Source organism: Scomber scombrus, chromosome 10, assembly GCF_963691925.1.
Source record: "Scomber scombrus chromosome 10, fScoSco1.1, whole genome shotgun sequence".
NCBI classification, from domain to species: Eukaryota; Metazoa; Chordata; class Actinopteri; order Scombriformes; family Scombridae; genus Scomber; species Scomber scombrus.
This window is the reverse complement of record NC_084979.1, coordinates 23,975,775-23,988,642: the sequence shown is the minus strand read 5'-3', so window position 1 is coordinate 23,988,642 and position 12,868 is coordinate 23,975,775.

The window sequence follows — 12,868 nt, the reverse complement described above, 5'->3', positions numbered from 1 at the left end:
AAAACATCTCTATTTTCTTTCATCCTGTATCCCAGAATGGCTGTTATGTTTCCCTCTCCCCTGAGGAGGAGTTAACAACCTTGAAGCTTTGTAAACATCAACTGTATGTGGAATAAAAAGTAGATTATCAAAGGGATATTTCCTATGAAAGCAAACATCTGCTATGATAAGTTATCGTCATCTTTTATCTCTTGATCAATTCATACAGCAGTTTTCCTCTTTGTGAATACAGCCATTTTCCATTTTTTTATTGCACTGTTATCTTGATAAACAGTGATGTTTATCATATTCCAGCAATTGTTTTGATGTTATTCATGATTTTCAGCTCTTTTAAATGACATGATAAAGGGATGGAAGCGCTAACTATCTCATATTGTTAATATTAGTTGAGGGGCCAGGGAATCCAAATTAGTGGGAGATAAAAACAAGATGCCAAGAAGCTCCACAAGCCAATCAAGCAATGTAAAAGACAGCTCTGAGTCCTGGGAGGGATGTAATGGAGTTCAATGTGAAGGCAAGGACGCTCTCCTCAGCAGATGACAAAACAGTAATACACAGAGCAGTGTGCTAAAATAAAACACAATCAATTTAAACAACAATACCACTGTGCTGGGACCCCCCCCATCCGGAGGATTCCAGCCTTTCAGAATCCTCCACTGAAAGCCGGCCCTGCTGCCTCCTACCACCTCCTCCTCTCTCTCTCTGTTCACATCCAGCCTCACTTCCTCCCTTCCTAAATCTGGATAAATCCACAAACCACTGTCTGGCATGCTCCATCTGTCTCCCTCACTCATATACTGCTAGTGAAAACCTCTCTGCATCCCTGCCTGCCAGCAGGCTGTCCTCCAGGCTCACTTAAAAAAGAATGAAACAGAGAAAAAATAAAGTACCCCGAGTGTACACTGGAAGGACAGGATGAAGACCCACCTCCACAATATATCACTACTGTTACTCGTGTCAGTAAAACAAACTTTTAAATAGGATTACTAACACCCTAATTTATATTTACTCACCCATGATACAATGTGATAGACAGACATTTCGGCTGAATGAATGCAAAAATCACACTTCTGGTGTGAAGATTTTATGGTTCAGATAAAATGTGCCTTTTCATCCATTTTTCTCTCAAAATGTGTCCTGTTCCAATGTTTACGTGCATCAAAAGTACAAGAAAATGCAGCAAACCATCACAAGAAAAAAAGGTGGCAATTAAAAAACTGACAATTGTGCATGTTTTTCCCTGCTTTGCTTTGTTTGTGATTTGAATATGACATTAGTTGAAGTGTTGAAGCTGAAGTGTTCGACTACAGGCAAAAATGTTAGTCTCAAAATTCTGAGTGAGACTGTGGCAGTGAAATCAAGCCTTAAATTTAATGGACAGTGTCAGAGGCGAGCAGCAGGCGGCTGCAGACGGGTGGAGTCACACTACAACAGGCCTCTGATATCCACCAACAGGGAACACAGAGGGAGGGCACCGTGCATCCATGGTGGCATACTAAAACACACATGTGAGCATGCATACACACACACACAAAACCTGCTATAACAGAACACGGCCCAGCAGTCCAGACTGGGCTCATTACATCCCACCCACCCCTTCCCACCACTACCACCAGGGTCCTGACCACAGTGTGGGTCGACGCCCAGCCACGGGGGGCCATGTGTTAGCATTCAGCAGAGTGAGAAACAACAACACCAGTGGGCTCATATCATCATCCACCTCACAGCTCCCAGGGCCTGACATCTCCTCACGGTGCTATTGTTTCGCCTGAGCGCTGCTCTCTTGCCCTTTTCTCTCCACTACAGCGCTCAGGAAAGGGCTGCACAGTCGGGGGGGGGGGGGCTTGTTTAGACAGCAGGGGACCCCAACTGCACTCAGGCACTCAGTGGCAAACATCAAATATGATTGGTCAAGGGAGGCAAAGGGGAGTTTGACAGGAAAATAATCTGAGCATTCTGGGTGCCCTGTGTATCTGTTAACACTAAAAATACTATCAATGCAGGAAAAAAGATTGTGTTTACCTGTTGATGAGAGTGGCAGCCCAGGAGGATCCACAGACATGGAAAAAAGAAGGAAAAATATTTGTTTGTTAGCTTTGTGTATCCTTGATGAGGCAATATGTGTCACGCATGTGATTATACATAATGAAGAATCCTCTTAAAATGACTATTTCCAAAGGGATAAATAAATAATAGTTTTGACTAAACCCAGCGTATGAAAGCTTTAATCTTTGAAGCACATCTATTCGTTTTTGTTTTCTTTTTTTAGCTGTTGTTTGAGGACATGAGTGGGAGACAGATCCTTTGCAAACACGCTGATGCAACATGTCACTTTTGGGAAAATTGGATGTGGAGAGAACAACAGGTGATGGGTCTCTAAGGCTATAATTCTACTTTTCTTCTATTTGATTAGATGCCTTCCATACTGTTTATGGAAAACATCTCATAATAAAGTACATGGGTATTTCTGTGTTGACCTTGGTTATACCTGCCCAAGGAGGACACCGAGGAGACCACATTGAGGCAGGCTGGATCAAGCCGCCCAATTTACTGTATGAGACTGCTGACAGGTATTGATATATGCATGCACTTCCCATGACTACACATACAGAGTATAAATCATAAGGGCAGCGCAGCACTCCAGCAGTGAAAGATCATGTTTCCTACAAAGTAAAATAACATTTTACAAAATTAAATCAAATAAAAAACAACTCTGCTCACATTCCCAAAACTTCCATTTACAGCAATGAAGGACTATTTATAGGTCTATCCGCTAAATGTGCTGCTATGATAGAATATGCATCACTAAGTAACCTAATTGTGGCAGAAAGACCTGAGTCTAATGGCCTGTGGGTGATGGTTGGTGGAAGTTTGTGGTCTCTGGCTGATACCACTCATTCAGATGTAGTCTGATGATAATAATCACCAGGAAAGCCACTGATGAGCTGTCTGTCCCAAATGACTTTCCCCAAATCTGCCCCTGTATATATCCAACGCCACCTTCTGATTTATTCATGTCATGCTCCCACCAGTACATCGCTTATCCCTACATGAGACCCTCCATGGTTCCTCGCAATCTACCGCTACATTCACATTACAGCAGCCAACATTTTTACATTCTGTGTGAAATGGGCCTGCAGACGGAACACCACCTGTCATCAACACAAACAGCCTGCTATCAACAAAAACAAACTAAAAACTGTGTCACACCATTAATGTAGGCTACTGATGCAAAACCACTTGTCTCACCATGATCATGTTTGCGCTCCGCTGTAATATTGCTTTCTTTGGTTCTTCCTTTTCTTATTTGTATGAGATGGAAACAATTTATTTCTTCTTTACAAATAATACAAAGAGTGATGATGAAACTAGCAAGGGCATTTGGTGTGCTGTCTCTTAGAAGACAGGAGACCCATTGAATTTCATGAATAAATGAATGAATTAAAATTCATCTAATCATACTTCAGGAACCCACGCCCCCCTACACACACGCGCGCACGCACACACACCCTCGCTGCAAGACTGCCAAGAAACCTCCGTCAGAAGGTCCACTAGCAAACACACATATAATCTAGGAGTGTACAAAGATGTTGGTTCACTATGGCAACAGCACGTATCACCTTTTGCAATATGTCTCTTTGTGCATGCTTCTTCATTAGGATTCATGGATCATCAATGAAAACAATTCTCTGTCTCTCATTTGTGAATGATTGTTTGCACACCAATACAAGGGAGATGGAAATATAGGCCCTCCATATTTAGACTAAATAGGATTTTGTTCTGCTTCTGGTACCAAGGCTGTAATATATCTGACCACTGAATGACTGCTAAATGTACTTCAAACATAGTTTCATATTCACTGCATTGTAATCTTGAATTAAACATGCTTTTCTTGACCCTAAAACACATTTTTAAACAAATAAGACTTAACTGCATCTTGGACCTATGCAAACTAAACCTCATACATTAGCATATACATTAACTACGACATACACACTCACACACAAAACATGCAACCAATTGTTTGCTAGCAAGGAGGTCACAGTTGTGGTTACAGAGTGAGATTGTATGCTAATTAGTGATTATCTCTATCGTATATGCATTGCTTTGGTTTGATAAATTGATCAAATAATGGGTTATATACAGACTGTACAATATACATACTTTATGATGAGTGAGGCCCAAGCCAAGCAACTCATTACCACTTTAACTCAAAATGTTGGAGGACATATTTATTTTAAATATATTTAAAAAATAACATTTATGCGAGGAAGGCCAAGCTTTACATTTGTGTACGTATTCCTTCTTGACAGCGCAACAGGAGCAAGCTGTTTCAAAATGAGTCTGGAGACCACAACATGCTCTAATTGATATGACCTTTAATTGCTCATTCAGTGCAGAGGAAAGAAGAAGAAGACATCAAGCCAGTCCACTGTGGCTCAGGCTAAAGAGGCGCTGTGTAGATTGGCCTACACTCCCAGGCCCCGTGGACATAATTAAACCTGAATAACAAACACTTACACAAGTGCTCTACTCTCCTGAACAGGATTCTGAAAACATCCAGGACACCAGCTCACTGCTCTTTTAGTTGGTCCCTCAATCAGAGTGGATTTGTTACTGTGTTGAGAATATAATTGGAGCCTGGACAATTATGCCAAACATAAATGAGGTCCTGTTATCCATGGCCGAAATTTGGTTAGTTGTAACTAAGCTCTGGGTCCGCAGTTCATCTGAACTATGCAAAATACTTCAGATGAACTCAGCTTTTAACACCACTGCTGTAATAACCAATAAATATGCTATAAAAGCAAAGAAAATGGAAGATCGTTTTAGCATAAAACAACTATAGGGGTAATAACTTGTGGTTATTTCCCCTTTTTTTAATGTCTTTGTTTGGTAGAAACAGGTATCGTAAATACACTAAAGGCACAAAAAAGACTGAACCGCTGAGTAAATATTCCCTTATCCAGATGGAATGGAAGAAAAAGCCAAGATACCACTCTGAGTGAAACCACATCCCGAATTCTCTGCAGGTACAACAGATGTACAAACTCTAAATAGAACATCTGCATTGTGCTCTTTAACATAGCCTATCTGCATTTTGCACAACAGTAGTCCACAGGGAGCAAGAAACTGTCTACATATGCTTCGTATAGAGAGCGTTAGCTCAACAACTGGACCTTTGCATAGAATTAGACATCATTAATTAATTTACTGTGAAGTCCACAAGCCTTCCCTCTGAGTGAGTGCTCAGCTTCAGGTTAGCCGTGGGTTCAAATTGTCCATCGGGGCCCTAGCAGCAGCAGCATGTTTGACTGCTATGTATGCAGGCCAGCAAACCGCTGGTCACCAGATGATTCCCCTGGTGGGGTTCACTGCTGGCCTTTTGCAGACCTCCATCATCTCCACCTGCAGCCTGCCTACACCCTAGAGAGCTCCTACCAGAACAGCTATGAATGCAGGTGTTGGCCGTCTAGACGAGGGGTTCATTAGCTTTCCTGTGGCTCACCAGCTAGTGATTGCAGAGGCCTAAGCTGCCTTGCCTGCAGGGAGGGGACAGGTCCTGATTGAGAGCGTGCTTTATTACAGGGGCTTAGGTGGGGGCTTCAGGATTAACACATAAGTCTTCCACCTTCATGGGTGCGAAGAGGACTTGTAGTGCTCCGTGCAGCTGGAGGGGGGAGTGCAGCCCGGGGAGTGAAACAGCTTTTCTCACTTTGCATTGATAGACTGACCAGAGGCTTAACACACACGTCCTGGAGGTCTGGATGGATTTGTGTTACTTACAGCAGTCAACTTAAATCTCTAAAGGACAGAAGGAATTTTTTTTAATGTTAATTAAAGTTAATTAGTTTTAATAACTTTGGCTTGACAGCATGAGCCTGTGTGTTTATGTGGGTCTAACATTTTCAGACATCACTATAGGAAAGACCTCACAGTGGCCTGTAATTGTTTCAGGTCTGGTTTTCACCGCAGGGGACAGCCGGTCAAAGAGTGGCAGCCTGTGCCCTTTCCTCTCACAGGTCTCTTTCAAGTGGGGAGACCTTAAGCCAAGCTTCCCTTCAAACTGATGCCTGAGTATGAGCTACAGGTGAGTGACACTGCTGCAGCTGTATGTTATGCCTTTTGTTGAATTTTTTAGCTTGAACATGTTGCTATATTCAGCAATTGCCCCTGATCATGTAGCACATTTGACATATTACTTAAAAGTGCAGTGTGTAAAATTTAGTGGCATCTAGCAGAACAAACTTGACAGAAATGGAATTCAATATGTTTATAAGTACGTTTTAAATAGTGTTTAATCACCTAAAAATAAGAATAGTTGTGTTTTCATATTCTTATAATGAGCTTTTTATATGTACATAGGGAGCGGGTCCTCCTCAACAGAGGCTGACAAGTTGCATCTACATGTTTCTACGGTAGCCCAGAATGGACAAACCAAACATTGGCTCTAGAGAGGGCCTTTTGTGTGTTTTGTGATTTTCGCAGCCATTCTCTTAGGTTCTCCTTCTCCTCCTTCATTGGAAAGAGAGAGTATGGGAGGTGGGGTATTCAATTGGTTGCAATTTTCAACCTCACCACTATATGCCACTAAATCCTACACACTGCACCTTTAAGTTTAAATGTGCAGAAGGCAATTCCAACAACTTCTTCTAGATTATAGGGATTTTCCAAATTCCTTACATGCATTCCTTAGATGCATTTAACATTTTAAACTTTAAGGTTGCTTTTATGCCTAATGTTTATAGTCAACAGAAGCTCACATCTCTCTATATATTATCACAACCACTTTTCTCAGATGATTAAGCGATAAGAAAAAGTCAAAACAATAGTGGAACAAACAACTTTTCTCTGCTGAGCCTTTTGCATAATTATGATGCCTGAGGGCCAACTGATTCACTGAAATCTGTTCTCTGTAGGGGGAGGGAAACCTAAAATAGCAGCCTCTGATTGTCACACAATTGGCTTAGACTATGCTGTGCAGCTGTGCTCTGAGCCTGTCTGTCTGTCATTTAACTGATTGCTACACGGCTGCCAACCTATCAGGTGCATCATCACTTGAAAGTGGGCTGCTATGTGCATGCCACAAAATTTATCCCCAACTCCTTCCAGAAACATAGGGTCAAAAAACGTGTGTGTAAATATAGAACCCAGTGTGCTGCTGCATTAAACAGTTCTTCAAAATGTATTCCATTTTTGATTACCATAACGCCACAGTGCCAGAGTTCAAAGCTCGGATTGTACAGCTGCAGATATAAACAGAGACAACCCACACCCCACCCTTCCACATTAGAAGAAAGGAAGAGAAGGAGAGAGAAAGAAGAACAGACAGTGAATTCCAGGGCAGTCCTAGTTAATTAATGGGGTACAAGTGTGATAAAACACCCATGAACCTCTGAGGGCTATTACTTCCTGCCAATACCCTCATTGTTTTTCAGAGCTCATACAAATATGCAGGATCATAACTCCTGGATGCAACAATCTGATTTAAAGTCTTTACAATTTACTCACAAAGGCTATTGAAGGTTAATGCCCAATATGGTGCCAGACTGGTCCATAGAAGTTAGTGAGGGCTGACCACCCACCTCCATTTCCACTCACAAGCTTTGTCATCACTCTTAGTGTTCAGCATGCATAATGAATGAAACAAAAATTAATTAGCATGAAAAAATGGTTTCAATCATTTTGTCACCTTTTAAATTGTGGTAATTTTTTAACATTGATACATTGAAAATAATTGCCCCATAGCACTTCCTGGTAGTAGATAACAACTATAGAAATATATGTAGAACATTTTAATAATAAAAAAAAACAATAGCAGTAAACAGCTACACATGTTCAGGTAAGGCTAAGATGTGCACTTCGTGTTAACGCCATGTCATTTTTTTTAAAACAGTGCGAGTGTGCGACTGCAAGGCTGTATCTCCAAATATTAATTAGCCTTGTCTGTGTATCTGATTACTGACATGCCTGAAGTGAGGGTGACGCGTGTGTGGTTTATCTGCTCCCTTCTCCATTGAAAAGAATGTACAGATAAAACTGGTATCACGAGGTTCATGCATGGTGAATCATGTCCACAGTATTTTCTCTCTCTTCCGAAGTCAATAGGCCTGTAACGTGAGCACAGCACCGGGCTGTCCCTAGGCAGGCTGACTGAGCCCGCTAATGAAAACAGAGGAACGGAAGGGAGAGAAAAAGAAACAGAGAGTTCTGTGTGTCTGAACAAACAAAGAGGGAATACCTTCAAGGTCACCACCAGAGGAAAAAAAGAGAAAGGGAGTGACTGAGAGACAGAGAGAGGGAAGCTTGTTAAATGGTTAAATGAAGATGAGACCAGCAAAGAGCAAATCAAAACAGAAAACTTATCTGATGTGCTCTTTGTTTTTGGCCAGGACTGCACACTGAAACACTGTAGCCAATGATAGTGAATTACAATGTACACTAATAGCTCCTAAATAATTGTTTATTTTCATAGTTCACTTATAATTTTAAATGCAAAGGATTACACGCCCTTTACAACAATAAAACAATGGAGCAAGAGAATAAAAAGAGGCAGGCGCTGTATCCTACTGGGCAAACACACGAATGGGCTTTGTTTCATTTTTATGACCATTTTAACATTACTTTATCAATAACAAATCAGACATTTTTTGATAGCTCAGCACTCAAAGTAATAGGCAACAGAGCAATCCGTGGAGCATGCTAAAAGTGGTGAAGCAAAATGGGCTGTGGCTGCAAAGCCGTGTAACAGGAAAAGAAATAGGAAGAGGCCTGTCATAAGGACGTCAGAAACTGGACTGTTCTAGAAATGCCCAAGTGTGGACACACACTCAGGCGTGACGTTACAGCAAACCTATTATCTGCTATTCTGTCACTTTGGCTTTTCCACTACAAACTTGGGACCAGATTCAATTTCAGCGCGAGAGATGTCTGCTTCTCTGACCATCACACCAGCACTCTCTCTCACCCTTGCTGAGTGGGTGTGTCCCCTCAGGGAGAAGATGGTGCTTTTTACAGCACTTCACCCAACCTTAAAAAAACACTTAGCACCAGATCCAGAGCAGATTTTTTCCCACCATTAAAAGGCGTCAGCGCTGCCACTAATCAAAAACCTGCCTGTAAACAGAAACACAGTGTTTGCGGTGTATGCAACTGTCAAAAAAGATAACTGTCCGAACGGAAACTTTTCAGGAGGAATGCGGTCATTCAGCTCTCAAGGATTTACGGTGAGGAGTGTGTGATATGAGATGTTTGTGGTGTAGCGATAGTGCAGCCGAGATAACAATTCAGTCTTAGTGAGCTTATCATTAAAATTCCATCAGAGATATGGCACAGGTAAGGAGGCAGAAGAAATTCCCAAGATCTAAGGATAGAAGGCCTTACATCACAGACCAAGCTTTTGATCTCTTTGTTTACCTGGATGAGACCTGCTTGAAAAACACACCAAAAGATGGACCTGTCAGCTGTGGAAAGCAAACTTTAATGTGACGGCTGGCTGTCTGACTTTCTGTGTCAACCCAGGCCCCGAGTACCCCGCAGCTATCTTTAAACAAGCCACGATATGCCACTCGGTGAATCAAAGAAAGGCTGTTGCTACATGATCTCATTCTCAGACAGTGATGCACCAATGAAATATCTACTGTATGCACACTAACACAGTATGATACCATACACAATACATTCCCCTAAACATAAGCAATTATAAAACTATGCCTTCTCAGTCTTCCTTGTGTACCATTTGGTGCAAGAGTGAGTCAGAGCTTGAAACTCAAGTCAATCCGTGACAGTTGAAAGACGTGCCTCTCAGTCTCTGTCTCTGTCTCTGTGATCGTTTGTTTCTAGATGCTGTTGTCTCTCACCTCTTTTGTTTCGATGGCTCGACGTTTCACTCGATCAGGCTTTTGTCAAGAGGGACCGGTGTCCTCGGTATTAAACTCACAGAGGAAAATTAAGGAAAGGATGTTACACAGATCAAACCAGAGGACTCCTGGGCATTCTTACTCTCTTCGATCAATAGAGCGGGATAACATCAGCCAGCATTAAGAGGCAAATGAGGACATACAAATAAACATAGACGTTGCAACTGTGACAGAACTTTCACACACACACTACACAGACACACACACACACACACACACACACACACACACACACACACACACACACACACACACACACACACACACACACACACACACACACACACACACACACACACACACACCGTAAACCGTTAAATAGCTATTACTGTGTGTGCTGGAAATATACAGTTGGTTAGTTGGGAATATAACACATAATTATGCTAGGCTGTGTAGTGTGTGTATGCATGAACAGATTAATGCTTACTATGCTGGCATGCCTAATAAACAGCCAAGCCCTATTTAAAATGGACGCTACAGTTAGCTCTGAATTTACTCTGTACTGATACATGGGTGCCTTTAGTTTTGAATGTAGCTACTTTAGGTAAAGCAAGTGTCCCTGTAGACTATGCACAGTCATACCCTGATTCAATAAAAGTCTGTTTCTGGGTTTCTCAGCTGGTATGGCCAATTAATGTGAAATTTGGTGACAGAACTGTGGAGGAGCCAGTCCTTGTGTAATTATTGATCTAAGTTTACTTGCCTGCTTGGCTACATGTGGAGAGGAGAGGACACAGTACAGGGTTGTTCTCACACAGCGCCTAATTAATAGTGACATAATCTGATACTATAGCTTAAAGTTGTTGAGAATTTCTGATCCCCCCCCCACTGGTCTGTGGACTTAGAGTGTTGCTTGTTGCACTCTAATTGCAAAGCTTTGGCTTGGTGTCACAATTAGAGTGAAACCAGCCTTATTATATCCACTGTTATAATCTCTGCCAGCCCCTATTTACCCCTGCTCTAGTTTGGTTTCCTTTCTTTTGACAGAGTGCCAATCTGTATAGAATGCAGACACTAATCCCTGTGACTGCAGGTTTTTAATAGGGGCTCATGCAATGCCATGCATTGGCATACAGGCTGGAGTTTTTGCAGGACAGGTGCAATAATTATAGTGACGAGAGAATAAATATGGAGGGGATATCTAGTTAAAGAAGATTTGCGGTTAGACATCAATGTCAGGCATCATATTGTAATTACTGTGTAGCAGTTTAACAGGGCTAATAAACAGTGTCCAAATTTATTGAAATTCACGGTATTTGCAAATTGTCATTTGTGATTTTTACAATAGTTTCTAGACGGAGCTGTGCTTCTCTCCATAAGTAGCCTGAATGACAAACCACTTCTTGATTTGATTGTTTTACAGGACAGAGGAGGACACAGGTAGAGCTGTGGAGCAAAGTCATTTGTAGAGCAGCTTGAAAGAGCCTCCTCTAGTGTCTTATTAGACCCTGCGGGTCACACAAAGAAACACTGTGGGAAAAGCACACAATGCATGCTGAAACAGCATTTGACTTCAGTTCACGATTCTGCGCCGCATCTCTGAAGAAATGCTAACCAGCATCTTTCCTTTTTCGACCTCTCTCTGGGATTACTTCTAACCAGTCACTCTCTGAAGGCTTCTACAGCGCTTCAGCCAGAAAGACACATAATATTTATCAGAAGAACAGAGGAGCTGCACAGAAAAAAAGGGTGAGACAATTTAAGTGGTGTCTTTGATAAAGCAGTGTTTTTGAAGCACAGCCCGTTTAGCTTCAACAGGACAAGAGGAAATAAGGATGGGAAAGTGTGTCTCGCGACGGTGCTCCACATCAATACACACCGCAGCTACCTGGATGCCTCCCAAACGGAGGAGAGACTCTAAAACCGCCCCTCCTCTCTTTAAACTTACACTCTTTGATCTTCTTCCTCTTGAATGTAAAGACTGTTACTGCCTGTACCACGGAGAGTTCAAGCACCCCAGAACCTCCACCTCACTCACCCACCGCAATATCCATACTATGTGCTTCCTCACTCTTAGAAAACTTTAGAAAGAGGGCAGAGGAACTTTTTCCTCAGCACCATATAGTCATCTTTAATTATGCTGCAAGACAGAGAATGGCTGTGCTGTTGTGAGCTGGTAAATTAGTGGGTCAGAGGTTTGATAGCGCCATTTACCCGCCAAATGATCACTTTTCTGCCCGTTTATCTGCTTCCACTTCTCTTGATTGATCTGAGTTTTTTTTGTCTGGGCCTATCAAAGGCAGAAGCTACATGGTTTGTGTTTAACGTGACTTCTTTGGCCTAGGCCAATTAACAAGGCTGCAACAGCATCAGTCGAGGGCTAAATGAGACCCAGGGTACCAGTGAGATCCAACAAGAGCCTTCACGAACAGATGCAATCTCCCCTCCTCTCCACTGTTATTATATCTACTCTAAATCTCTCCTCCAGACGTTTCTTTTATTTTTGCTGCACTTATTACACAAAAACTTGGTATTACAAAATAATACATACATTCAGATTTAGTTGAAGTTACGGGCTTGAAAGATTTATTTTTGTTATTTCTACAATTGGAGCATTTGTCATGATTTGAAATGTGTTGTTGAACCTATTTTTATGCACATTTTTTATGCATATGTCTGTATATTCCATTTCAACTAAATCTCCACGGTGTAACGTTGTTGATGTAAACAAAACAGAAGCACAAGCGCTGATATGATGTATAACTATCTGGCTAATGTATAACTGCTCTGCTATTTATTTCGCCCGGTTGAAGCATTATATTGTAGCTTATTAGATGTTTTCTGGTATGATTTGAATCATTAAGTTAATCAAATGTGTAGATAATACCTTGCATTCACCAGTTTCAAAAATCGTTGGAATGGGGAAAATATAGGGTATCCATACGTAATATATTTTAACTTCTCTGTTTATTCACATTTTTCTACTCATCCTGCACTTCAAACTCTGT